General features: G+C 42.8%; 1 protein-coding gene across 4 annotated transcripts in view; it reads left to right on the top strand.

Annotated features, from left to right (window-relative positions):
* The window catches only part of ACSF3 (acyl-CoA synthetase family member 3), a 111,812-nt gene that overhangs the window by 55,419 nt on the left and 44,091 nt on the right, over window positions 1-12,302 (top strand). For 2 of the 4 annotated variants that reach the window (XM_072117453.1, XM_072117450.1), the window contains exon 1: window positions 5,284-5,408. The exons of 1 other annotated variant lie outside the window; for it this stretch is intronic. The gene's annotated coding sequence lies outside the window, so the exon portion shown is untranslated. Of the gene's footprint in view, window positions 1-5,283; window positions 5,409-6,597; window positions 6,972-12,302 lie in introns of those variants that run through there. One more of the 4 variants, XM_072117451.1, reaches the window with a different exon arrangement.

Below are 12,302 nucleotides of genomic sequence, written 5' to 3'. Positions count from 1 at the left end.
AAATACACAAAACCCCACATATTTGGTATCCCTGCGTTCTTAACAATCTGCATAATAAAACAGAATCGTTATTAGATCAGCAAAGTGAACCCCGTAAAAAACAACCTCAAAAAACTCTCTCTGAAAAAAAGATGATTTTTTATTAATGCCCTTTAAAAATGCTCTAAAAAGTGATTTTAAAAAGTTACGCAATCTAAAATAAGACCACTAAAAAGAACAATCCTTCTCGCAAAAAATAAGCCCTTAAACAGATTTGTGAGGTGAAAAATAAAAAAGTTATGCATATGAAAGACGGTGATGCTAAAATTAACAACAATTTTGCCAAATTACTTTTTATTCAGTAAAAATGGGAAAAAATAAAAAATATATATAAATTAAGTAATTTCGTAATCGTGGCTACCCATAGAATAAAAATAATATACTATTTTTAGTGATGATTTTCATTTCCTCCACCAACAAAGAGTTAATTAAATCTCACCAATTAGTTATAGATGCCCCAAAATTACGTACCATCTCATTTGGCAAAAGAAATAAGCCCCTATAGGTCCACAATGAAAAAAAGAAAAAAAATTATATCCTGTACAATGTGACATAGCAAATCTGATCTGGATGGCGCCTCCTTCCCTTCTATGCCCGACCGTGCGCCCATACAGCAGGTTACCACCACATATGGGGTATCGGTGTACTCGGGAGAAATTGGGTATCAAACTTTGTGGAGCCTTTTTTCATTTAATCCATTGTAAATGTTTCATTTTCCACCCAAAATGAGTGTATTGTGAAAAAATATTACAATTTTCAGACTGCACCTCCATTTTGTTTTAACCCCTTTAAAACACGTAAAGGGTTAACAAACTTCTTAAAAGTGGGGTTTTCATACGTTAAGGGATGTAGTTTCCACAATGGGGTAATTTATGAGTCTCGCTATTATTTAGGCCTCTCAGTGTCAATTAGAAGTTGAGCAGGTCCATCTAAATACAAGTTATGGTGATTTTACAAAAAATGTGAAAAATGGCACCTAAATTCTGAGCCTCATAACATTCTAGTAAAATATGTGGAATCTTAAAAAACCATCCAACATAAAGCAGACATTTGGGAAATGTAAGTTATGAATTTATTTGGGCGCTATGACTATCTGCATCAAAAGTAGAGAATTTAGAACATTGAAAATAAAGAATTTTTCCAAATTTTTGCCAAATTTTGTTTTTTTTCATAACCAAACGCAAAAGATTTCATCCAAATTTTTTAACTAATTTGAAGTACTATGTGTCACGAGAAAACAATCTCAAAATCCACTGGATATCTCATAGCATCCCAAAGCTATAACCACTTAAAGTGACACAGGCCAGATTTGAAAAATGGGGCCGCGTCCTTTAGACGTCCCGTAGGGGTTAAAATATCCAGTATGCAGAATAATAAAATATGAAAGTGTGCTGTATGGTCAGTATGCTAAATAATACCATATAAAATGATGGTGATTATGTTGAATAATAAAATATAACAATATAATGTATGGTGAATGCCATAACAAAAAAAACAAAAACATAATGGCCCACATTAATCAAAAGTGCAATTGGATCTATGGTAGATTTCCTTTAAAGGGAACCTGTCACCAGGAGACCCATTTTTAGCACTCCCCCAGTCCCCACAGAGCATAGTACATACCAAAGTGTTTTTGTATTAAAAATTGGTTTTACAGAAAAAAAATATGTTATATTTTACCTTTCATTAGCATCTGCTGTGTGACTAGGCAGTTGCCTATTGGGAGGGGCTGGAAAGACGCAGTTTCCCCCCAACCCTTGGCAAACAGCTACTCCATGTGACCTTTTCAAATATATGAAAACACCCATCACTTGGCTTAGCGACGCCCCCCTGCTGCTCTACAGCCAATCCCGAGTGTGGGGAGTTATTCATATATTTGAAAAGGTCACATGTTTCCCAAGGGTGGGGGGGGGAGCTGCGCCTTTCCAGACCCTCCCAATTGGCAACTGCCTAGTCACACAGCAGATGCTAATGAAAGGTACAATTTAACATATCTATTTTTCTGTAAAACCTATTTTTTTATACAAAAACACTTTGGCAGTGTATGTACTATGCTCTGTGGGGACTGGGGGAGTGCTAAAAATGGGTCTCCTGGTGACAGGTTCCCTTAAGTAGAAAATCAGGTTTTTCATACTTTTTACATTTAAACAATTATTCTTTCTGTGGGTAAATGCCTTGAAAGACCATGGTTTGTCCTGTTGGCAGTCTCTATAGTGCCCTGGCACCAGACTTGCAGCTGCTAGTGTGTCGAAGCCGTTGTGAATACAAGAGGTGTATGTTGCCATCGCTGCAAGCTGTAGACAGCAGTATTGGTAGGTTCAATGAGTCTTGGGAAATCATTGCAGCTGTTCTATCACCTAATGCTACCAGCATAAGGACTGGCGTGTATACTTATGCAATGTTTACATAAGGAAGACAGTAATCGAAAGCTACAGGTAGGTGACACAATCATCCGTGCTGAGATAATAACACCACACATATTTGTGTGTGCCAACACATGGTGCAGCTGCTATCGGAGGAGGCAGATGTGCCCGACGTGTTCTGTGTGCCAAGTAGACTGTCATCCTAAAAAGCGGTGCACTGTGCCAAGTGTTTGCTCATCTGCTGCTGACACATGCTATGGTACTCACACAGCTCCTTCGTTCCAACCAGGTTTCCACATTGTTACACACGTCAAGGGCTGGGAAAACCCTGGCATCCCCACAGGGAGCAGCTGGAGTTGGGGAGCCTTGCAGCATTCTAATCTGAGTCTACAGTTCAATATAATTATGAAATTAAAATTAGTTTTGTGTAGTTTGTCCAAACAAAAGTGGTAATTGAACTAAATATCAAAATTAAATTGTATTTACTTAATTCCCCTTATAGCAAAGATTAAGTAATTTGGATTTAAATTATGGTGGTAATATAGTGGTACATTGATCTGATGGGTCCAATCAATATGCATAGAATGTCATTGGTGTTCTTCCTGTAAGGTCTCCTGTTTCTGCTGTGGCTTGGGTATGGGTGGTCCCAACACTATGCTGGGTCCGCCAGGCTCCATTAAGGTGTCACCACTTGTTGCTGGTCTCTGGAAGGGATGGTAAGGCTTGGTGAAATAAGTCCAGTATGTCAGGGTCTGCAGTGAACAGTTTCCTTCTTTACTGTAGAAATTCTTGTACACAGAAATACAAGCATACCAAAAGGTTGAATTCTCCAATCTCCGCTCTGGCAGACAAAGGGTTAATGCTGAGGAAAGGCCTGGGCAAGCTGTCCCTCTCTTTCTCAGAAGGTTAGTAGTCTAAGGTAGACTGGCAGTCTTCTTCTTCAAGCCCTGCTCCCTAATTGCAAGAAACCAAGGACTGGGACTGTTCTCCTTACATACTTTTTACTAGGTGAGGAGTGGTTACATTTTGCACAAACACAATGACAAAGTTGTTTCCCCATAGACTTACATTGAATACCTATAATATTCTAGGGTTCTAAAGTGAAAACAATTTTCCAGACAGCACCTGTCATTCTAAAGGTGCTTTAATTCCGTTTCTAAACGAAGTTAAAACTGTACGTGTGACCACAGCCTTATCATCAATTTATGATCCTCTCGTGGAGGAATGGGGGATACACCCTTTAAACTTTACACTGCGCCCATCAATAGGGGGAAATTATTATGAATTCTTCCTGCTTTTGCGACCCTCACACGACTTGTCGCGTGTCATGGTTGGGAGCGGGACAGGCGTGCGGCCAGAGGCATATACTATAGTCTCCACCAGTTTTCTGGTGGAGACTATAGCAAACTTTAGCAGAAATCCCTGCCAGGTCAGCCTTGTCTTAGATAAATCTTAATAAATTCCCCCCAGAGTTTAAATGGTCCTGTGTGGAATCACTGAAAATACAGTGCGGAAGCACTTATTCGGTATCTGTACATGTGGCATATTAGCAGCAGATTTACCACATGGCAGATCCGCAGCATTAGGCTACAAGCACAAAAAAGTGTGCTATGCCCGGGTATAGTACACGTACGGTTGGAGAGGCAGAGGGATAAGTGCTTCTCACCCCTACCCTCTCCTTAGAGACCAGTCATACTTGTGCTCTATCTTCTCTGAGCGACAGTACAGTGCGGTAACACGTGTTAGGCGCCATAGGCATCTATAGGGACGTATATCCAGATGATATACGTCCCCATAACGTTTGTGTGCAAGTGGCCTTATAGAGTAACATTGAAGTGTATAAGATTGAAGGTAATACCATATGCACTGTGCAGAAAACATCCGCAGCGGAAACACCTTTTTCTTCCGCAGAAAATAAGTGACCTGTCACTTATTACTGTGCATTGTGGTGTGGAAATCAAGCTGGCCATGGCAATATCTTGGCAAAGCTGCAGGCGACATTAAAAATCGTGGGCACCGCGATGTTGGCGTTAATCCCAGTGACATCATCGGGGAGTGGCAATCTGTTGTCACGTCCCAAAATGTCCGATCAAAATATAATAACTGTTATTCAATAAAAAGAGATCAAAAGGCCATACAGTCTTTCAGATGAACACCACACAAAGCTCTGTACGCCGAAGTATGAAAAAGATATTAGCGCCAGAACATGGCAAAATGAAGAATTTTTTTTTTACAGATTTGAATTTTTTATAAATGTATGAAAACATTATAAAACCAATATACATTTGGTATCCCTTTGATCATACCAACCTAAAGAATAAAGTGGACATGTCATTTGGGATGCACAGTGAAAACTGTAAAATACAAGCCCACAAGAAAACGGCGCAAATGTGTTTTTTCATCAATTTCACTGCATTTGGATTTTTCCCTGCTTCCATGGCATGAAATATTAAATACCGTCACTATGAAGTGCTATTTGATACGCAGAAAACAAGCCGTTACAAAGCTCTTTAAAGGGAAAAATAAAAAGTTATGGATTTTTGAGGCTGGGGAGAGAAAAATGAAAATGCAAAAATGAAAAATGTCCTGGTTGTTAAGGGGTTAATAAACTATGGTTCTATGTGCCCAGGATATGGCCCTCTGAAGTAATGCTGATCTAAGGTTTATTCGCCTGTGATTTTACACAGGTAAACAGTTGGAGGGAGCTGCCTTCCTGTATGACCTGGTCTGTGAGTCTGGATACAAGCACACTTCACATTATACACTGCTGTTTGTTATAGTGAGCAGCTGGCTGTAGCAGCCAACCAGGCTGCAGATTACACTGTCTCAGCAGGGCAAAAAACAAAGCAGTAATCTCAAGTGAGAGTAAAAATAACAAGTATCACTCCTACACAGCATGATCCCGCTTTCTGCAGCACCTGCATTCCTCCACAGGCGGAACCATGTGATCCTAGCTATGTTTCCGGGGGAGCTGTGCAGCATGGACCGGCCCCCCACTGATACAAGGTGAGAGCGGTCCTTGGTGTTAGGCGTTATAAAGGGCCAGTAGGACGAAGTGTGTACATCTGTATGTGACATGAGGCTGCAGAATAGGAGGGACGTTTGTTTCTTCACAACGTAATCCTGTTGTGTGGGACACTTGTGTCATTGCACTGTGTGAGAATAGGGTTAGAATATAAATGGTATTTTACACTGTAGCCCTGCGTATATATAAGTAGTAGTGATCTCTTACTAGGATTTTTTGGCACAAAAACTTGTAAATCTTGGGGTCCATTTCAGAATGGTACATTAAAGAGGTTTTCCCACGAAATAAGTTAGTGATAATTGGTGGAGGTTTTTAGTGATGAGACCCCCACAGATCACGAGAACATGGGGTCTGATGTACCTCCGTCGGACCTATCACCGTTCCCGGAGATCTATGGAGCTAATGGAGATTGCCGAGTGCCATACTACTGTCAGCTCCATAGAGATCTACGGGTAGAATGGACACACGCAGCATTCTGCTCCGCTCAACTTGGGCCATCGACGAGCGGTCCGACTGAAGTACATGGGACTCCCTGTTCTTGTGATCTATGAACTTGTTTAGTGGGAAAAGCCCTTTAACTTAATAATTTGGGTATTAGGTGTTCACATGTTGCATTCAAAATCACAGCCACTCATACACAGGACAGTGGAAACCACAGCTAAGCCCATAGAAATATATAAGGGATGTGTGCTACCATTAGCATGTGGAGTCTGCACAATGGGGGTCATTTACTAAGGGCCCGATTCGCGTTTTCCCGACGTGTTACCCGAATATTTCCGATTTGCGCCGATTGTACCTGAATAGCCCTGGGATTGTGGCGCATCGGTGCCGGCATGCGCGCGACGGAAATCGGGGGGCGTGGCCGAACGAAAACCCGACGTATTCGGAAAAAACGCCGCATTTAAAAACCGAAAAAGTGTCGCTTGGGGAGCGCTTACCTTCACCTGGTTCGAGGTGGTGCATTCCGGCGCGATGAGATGACTTTCAGCGCAGCAGCGCCACCTGGTGGACGGCGGAAGAACTACCTTCTTAAATCCCGGCCGGACCCAAATCCGGAGCAGAGAACGCGCCGCTGGATCGCGAATGGGCGAGGTAAGTAAATCTGCCCCAATGTGTTTGTGTCCCTTTCTTTGTAGGGGGGTCACAATGGCAGTCTTTCACTGTCCTGCCTTGCAACTGTTTGTCATAACCTGCTAATTCCATTGTGCTAACAGCAGAGGTCGCATTTACATCTCACCATGTGTCATAGAAGCATGATGAGGTGCAATTACCCCCCAAAATAATTGTAAAAGTAGGCTTGGCAATTATTCCCTAAGTAGTTCAGCGCGTGCTGCAAAGGAGGGAAATATCAGTGACAGGATTGCAGTGCGCGCCGGACCGCTCAGCAGGACACATGAGGAAGTGATCCGTGTCAGGGGCGCGTTGGAGAGACCTGGAGCAAAAGCCCAGGCCCGCATGCTGCGGGGCTCCCTGCCTGTTCTGCAAGCCTGTGCTGCAGTCGCCAGTGTTAATATGATCCCGGCAGGACCGGAGACCAGTGCCGGGTGAGTGCGAAGCCCAGCCGGGGAGTAGAAGATTATTTTCATGTATAAATGGTGTCTATTAACATTATATACAGCTAGGAGTTAAATATTTGTATTACAGAAAATGTTATACTCCTCCTCTGTTAAAAATACTCCCCAAAAATAGTAAGAGGAGTATTATTACCCTTCTGTAAAAGTAACACAGACACAACTTTTGAAGATGAGAATGTCACGATTTGTAGATTAATGTACCGTATATACTCGAGTATAAGCCGAGTTTTTCAGCACAAAAAATGTGCTGAAAAACACTAACTCGGCTTATACTCGAGTCAAAAAGCTAAAAAAAAAAAGACTAAAAAAAAAATCTAAACTCACCTTTCCAGCGGCCGCGCGAGTCTTCTATGCGATCCCTCTGGCTGCGGCACCAGGTCAGTGCAATGTCAGAGTCACTAACTTCAGCCGCCGCCGCGATCGTATTGTATGTGCCGGCAGCCGGGCCGGGGACCCGGCTCCATAACAGGCCGGGGACCCGGCCCCATAACGGGGACCCGGCTCTTTAAGAGGGCCGGGGATCCGGCTCTTTAAGAGGGCACAGGGGCTGGTGGCTAAATACTTGGTCAGGCTCTGACAGGCTACATATTGGGGCAGGGGCTGACAGGCTACATATTGGGGCAGGGGCTGACAGGCTACATATTGGGGCAGGGGCTGACAGGCTACATATTGGGGCAGGGGCTGACAGGCTACATATTGGGGCAGGGGCTGACAGGCTACATATTGGGGCAGGGGCTGACAGGCTACATATTGGGGCAGGGGCTGACAGGCTACATATTGGGGCAGGGGCTGACAGGCTACATATTGGGGCAGGGGCTGACAGGCTACATATTGGGGCAGGGGCTGACAGGCTACATATTGGGGCAGGGGCTGACAGGCTACATATTGGGGCAGGGGCTGACAGGCTACATATTGGGGCAGGGGCTGACAGGCTACATATTGGGGCAGGGGCTGACAGGCTACATATTGGGGCAGGGGCTGACAGGCTACATATTGGGGCAGGGGCTGACAGGCTACATATTGGGGCAGGGGCTGGCAGGCTCATATTGGGGGCAGGGGCTGGCAGGCTATATATTGCGGGCAGGGGCTGGCAGGCTATATATTGGGGCAGGGGCTGGCAGACTATACTGGGGCAGCGGCTGGCAGGCTATGTACTACTGGGGGCTGGCTGGCAGCTATATACTACAGGGGGCTGCTGTCTATATACTACTGGGGGCTTGGTGGCTATATACTGGGGGGGGGGCTGTGACCAATGCATTTCCCACCCTCGGCTTATACTCGAGTCAATAGGTTTTCCCAGTTTTTTGTGGTAAAATTAGGGGCCTCGGCTTATACTCGGGTCGGCTTATACTCGAGTATATACGGTAATACAAAAAGTGATAAAACAAAAGCATTTCAAGAGGTCTGATGCTAAACTATAGTTTCTCCGCTGTTGCCTCTTATTATTGCCTTGACTTTACTTGAATTGCTGTGATTCTGTCTTACTTGCTCTGGTCTAAATGCAGTCATATACACTCAAGCCCACCATCAACCTCTTAAAGGAAATCTACCATCAAAATCAAGCCTGATAAACAAACTCCTAGATTCAGGCACCATGACTGCGGTTGTCTTTTTATTTTTGTAATCCGAGGATTCCTTCTTTCTTAAATCAACTTATACAATCATTCTAATGAGCCTGAAGAGCTCCTGGGGGTGTTACCATAGCCCCTCAGTGTAGCAGTGATGATTCACAGGCTGTTAGAAAAGAACTTACCCCACCCCCTGTTTGCTGAAAATTACTCTGCTGCTGTGAGGTTATATCTGGCATAGGGGAGGGTAAGACAGTCTACCAGCCTGTGAAGCAGCAGCACTGAGGGGCTCTGTTAACTCCCAGGAGCCTTTCATACTCATTAGCATAATTTTAAAAGTTGATCTTAGATGTAAGGAGGCCATGGATATCATATAAGAATATTACCACAGTCACAGTACCTGGATCTATGAGTAGGTGTTTCTGGTTTATCGTGCCTAATTTTTCTAGTTTTTCCAGTCACTTTCAGCAGTCAGTCACTTTTCAGTAATTTATTCATCTTTCCTCATCCCTGGACTGCTGTGGAGCCCTCAGGTTATGATCAGATGTTTGCAGCTGCCATTGTAACATGGAGGAGGACACAACACAGGCATGGCTTACTTGTTTCTGGTCAGACAGCTATCTTATTATGAAAAAAAACTGAAATTTGGCAAAAATTTCAAAAGATTCTCCAGCAAATAGTCAAAGCACCCAAATTAATTCATAGCTTTATGTTTGCTTGGTCTTGTGAGTTTCCACATTTTTTAGTAGAATGTTTTGATGCTTAGAATTTGGGTGCCATTTTTCACATTTATTTTTGAAAGTTTCTGAAAATTTTTTGTATTAAAAAACACTTTAGGTATTTTATAAGGGCTAAAACAAAACAGAGACGTGGTCTACAAATTGTAATATTTTTGGACAATACATTCATTTTGGGCTGAAAATTAAACATTTGCAATGGACTAAATGACAAAAGGGTTCACAAAGTTTGATACCCAATTTCTCCCAATTATACCGATACTCCATATGTGTTGGTACCATGCTGTATGGGTGCACGGCTGGGCATAGAATGGGACGAGTGCCACCCAGAGCAGATTTTTTTTTTCAAATTGTACAGGCTATACCGTATATACCTGAGTATAAGCCAAGTTTTTCAGCACAAAAAAGTCTGGCAGCCTATATATTGGGACAGGGGCTGGCAGCCTATGTACTGGGACAGGGGCTGGCAGCCTATGTACTGGGACAGGGGCTGGCAGCCTATGTACTGGGACAGGGGCTGGCAGCCTATGTACTGGGACAGGGGCTGGCAGCCTATGTACTGGGACAGGGGCTGGCAGCCTATGTACTGGGACAGGGGCTGGCAGACTATACTGGGGGCTGGCAGGCTATATACTACTGGGAGCAGGGGCTGGCTATATACTACTGTGGGCTGGCTGGCGGCTATATACTGCTGGGTGCTTGCTGGCTATATACTACTGGGGGGCTGCTGGCTATATACTACTGGGGGCTTGCTAGCTATATACTAGGGGGGGGCTGTGACCAATGCATTTCCCACTCTCGGCTTATGCTCCAGTCACTTGGTTTTCCCAGTTTTTTTGTGGTAAAGTTAGGGACCTCGGCTTATACTCGGGTCAGCTTATACTTGAGTATATACAGATTTTTATTCGTTTGGATATATAGGGGCTTATTTTTTGCCACATGAGCTGCACTTTGTACATAATTTTGGGGCATCTATAGCTAATTGATGAGATTTTATTAATTGTAGGTCGAGGAGATGAAAGTCATTAATTTTTGCCTGTTCACCATACCATAAAAAGAATGTCATTTTTATTCTATGGGTCGCCATGATTACAAAAAAACTCATTTATATGGATTTTTAGTTTTTTCTCAATTTTACTGAATAAAAACTAATTTGGAGATAATCTTGTTAGTTTCTTGCACAACCTTTTGAAGCAATCAAACGATCTCTGTAACTGTCAATGAGACTTCTGCACCTCCCAACAGAGGTCACTCCTCATTGTCTGGGATAAGCCTTTTCCAGACGGCTTGTTTCTGCTCCTTCCAAAGGTGCCCAATAGTATTTAGGTCAGGGCTCATAGAAGGCTAGTCCAGAATAGTCCAATGTTTTCCATTCTTGGGTATTTCTAGCTGTGTGTTTTGGGTCATTATCCTGTTGTAAGATCTATGTCCTGCGACTGAGACAAAGCTTTCTGACACTGGGCAACACAGTTCTCTCTAGAATACCTTCATAGCCTTGAGATTTCATTATATCCTGCTCAAATTCAAGACACCCTGTGCCAGATGCAGCAAAGCAGCCCCATTACATAACAGAGCCTCCTCCATGTTTCACAGTAGGGACATTCTCCTTTGGCTTGTAAACAGGTAGTTTTGCAAATTCAAGCTTTTTTATGATGTTTTCAGCAATGTTGTCTTCCATGGTTTTCTCCTATGGGAGAGTAATAAACACCCTGAGGAAAGAGAGCATGTTCTACCTCATCTAAAAAAAAAATTCAACCCCTCCACAATTTTTTGCCGTTTCCTTTATAAATTCAATGCATTTAGGACTGTTATCCACTATCCAGTAACCTAATGTCCAATGATTGGTCCAATGACCCATTTTTATTTTACTAGCTTGTTGTCTATCTTCATAATGAAACAGATAAAGCTAAGGGTCTGATGGAATTTCTGATGTACTTATTTGGTAAATTAATTACTAATAATTTCTATGGTTTTCCGCTTCCAAAAACAGCATAGTGTATTAGCATTTATTTAGGGCAAAGCCAAGTATAGCTCTGTACGTAGTTTACTAGAGGTAAATTGTGAGCTGTGTAAGCATTGTCCACGTACAGACCCCTCTCTTACTGTCTGAGATTTGTTTATTCTGTTTATCCATTCTTTAGACACTAGTCAAATCTAGTGGTTGCAGGGGTAATGATGCTTTATAAGCCCCTATATTTGGTTCTAGAGCACTTACAGATATGCCCTTTGTATCATATAAAAGATATGGATTTCATTTTTTAGATCACATAAGACTTAGGGTGATGGCACACGTGGCGTTTTGAACGCGTTTTTGGCCCTTTTTTAAGCAGTCCGTCAAAAGCCGCATGCGTTAAAAAACGCATTCGTTTTTGACAGGTTTGACCAATTATCTTAATTGAAACTGGTCAAAAAGGCATACACGCGTTTTTTGACGTGTTCAAAACACCACGTGTGCCATCACCCTCATGGCTTTGTGAGCTACAGAACCGGAGATACAGGCAGCTGAAGACATAGCTTATAAGTGCATGCTGCAGATAAAGATCCTGTTCTTAACTATTTTTTAACTGCATATATGTCCAGTTCTGTAGCTCAAAGAAACTTGATGGTATCTAAAACATGAGATTCTCTTCTCTAATATTACACAAAAAGCATGTTTCTAGGTACTATAGAGCCAAAGCGTCTCTCATCAACCAACAAATAAACTTAACTCATCTCATTGTAAAATGGAAGGAGAAGAGTCATATATGCTGGACTCTAGGGGGATTTTTCTTAATAGGTAAACAGAAGAGATTTCCCATAAAGAAGGGAATTCTAGAAAGTACATTCCATACCCTACCTGAGGGGACTAGTAGTTTTGTGGGGTAAAACCTGGAGACAGGTTCCCTTTTAAGAGATTTTTTTATCCTAAGGGCTGTTTTACATCAGCCATGATCAGCCTGTGATCTGTGTCCTGAACCAATCACACTGTCAGCGCGCGTTCACACGTTGCGTTTTGT

This window comes from Engystomops pustulosus, chromosome 7 (genome assembly GCF_040894005.1).
Source record: "Engystomops pustulosus chromosome 7, aEngPut4.maternal, whole genome shotgun sequence".
NCBI classification, from domain to species: domain Eukaryota; kingdom Metazoa; phylum Chordata; class Amphibia; order Anura; family Leptodactylidae; genus Engystomops; species Engystomops pustulosus.
The sequence above is the reverse complement of the archived record's forward strand: the minus strand, read 5'-3'. Positions and strand labels throughout refer to the sequence as shown.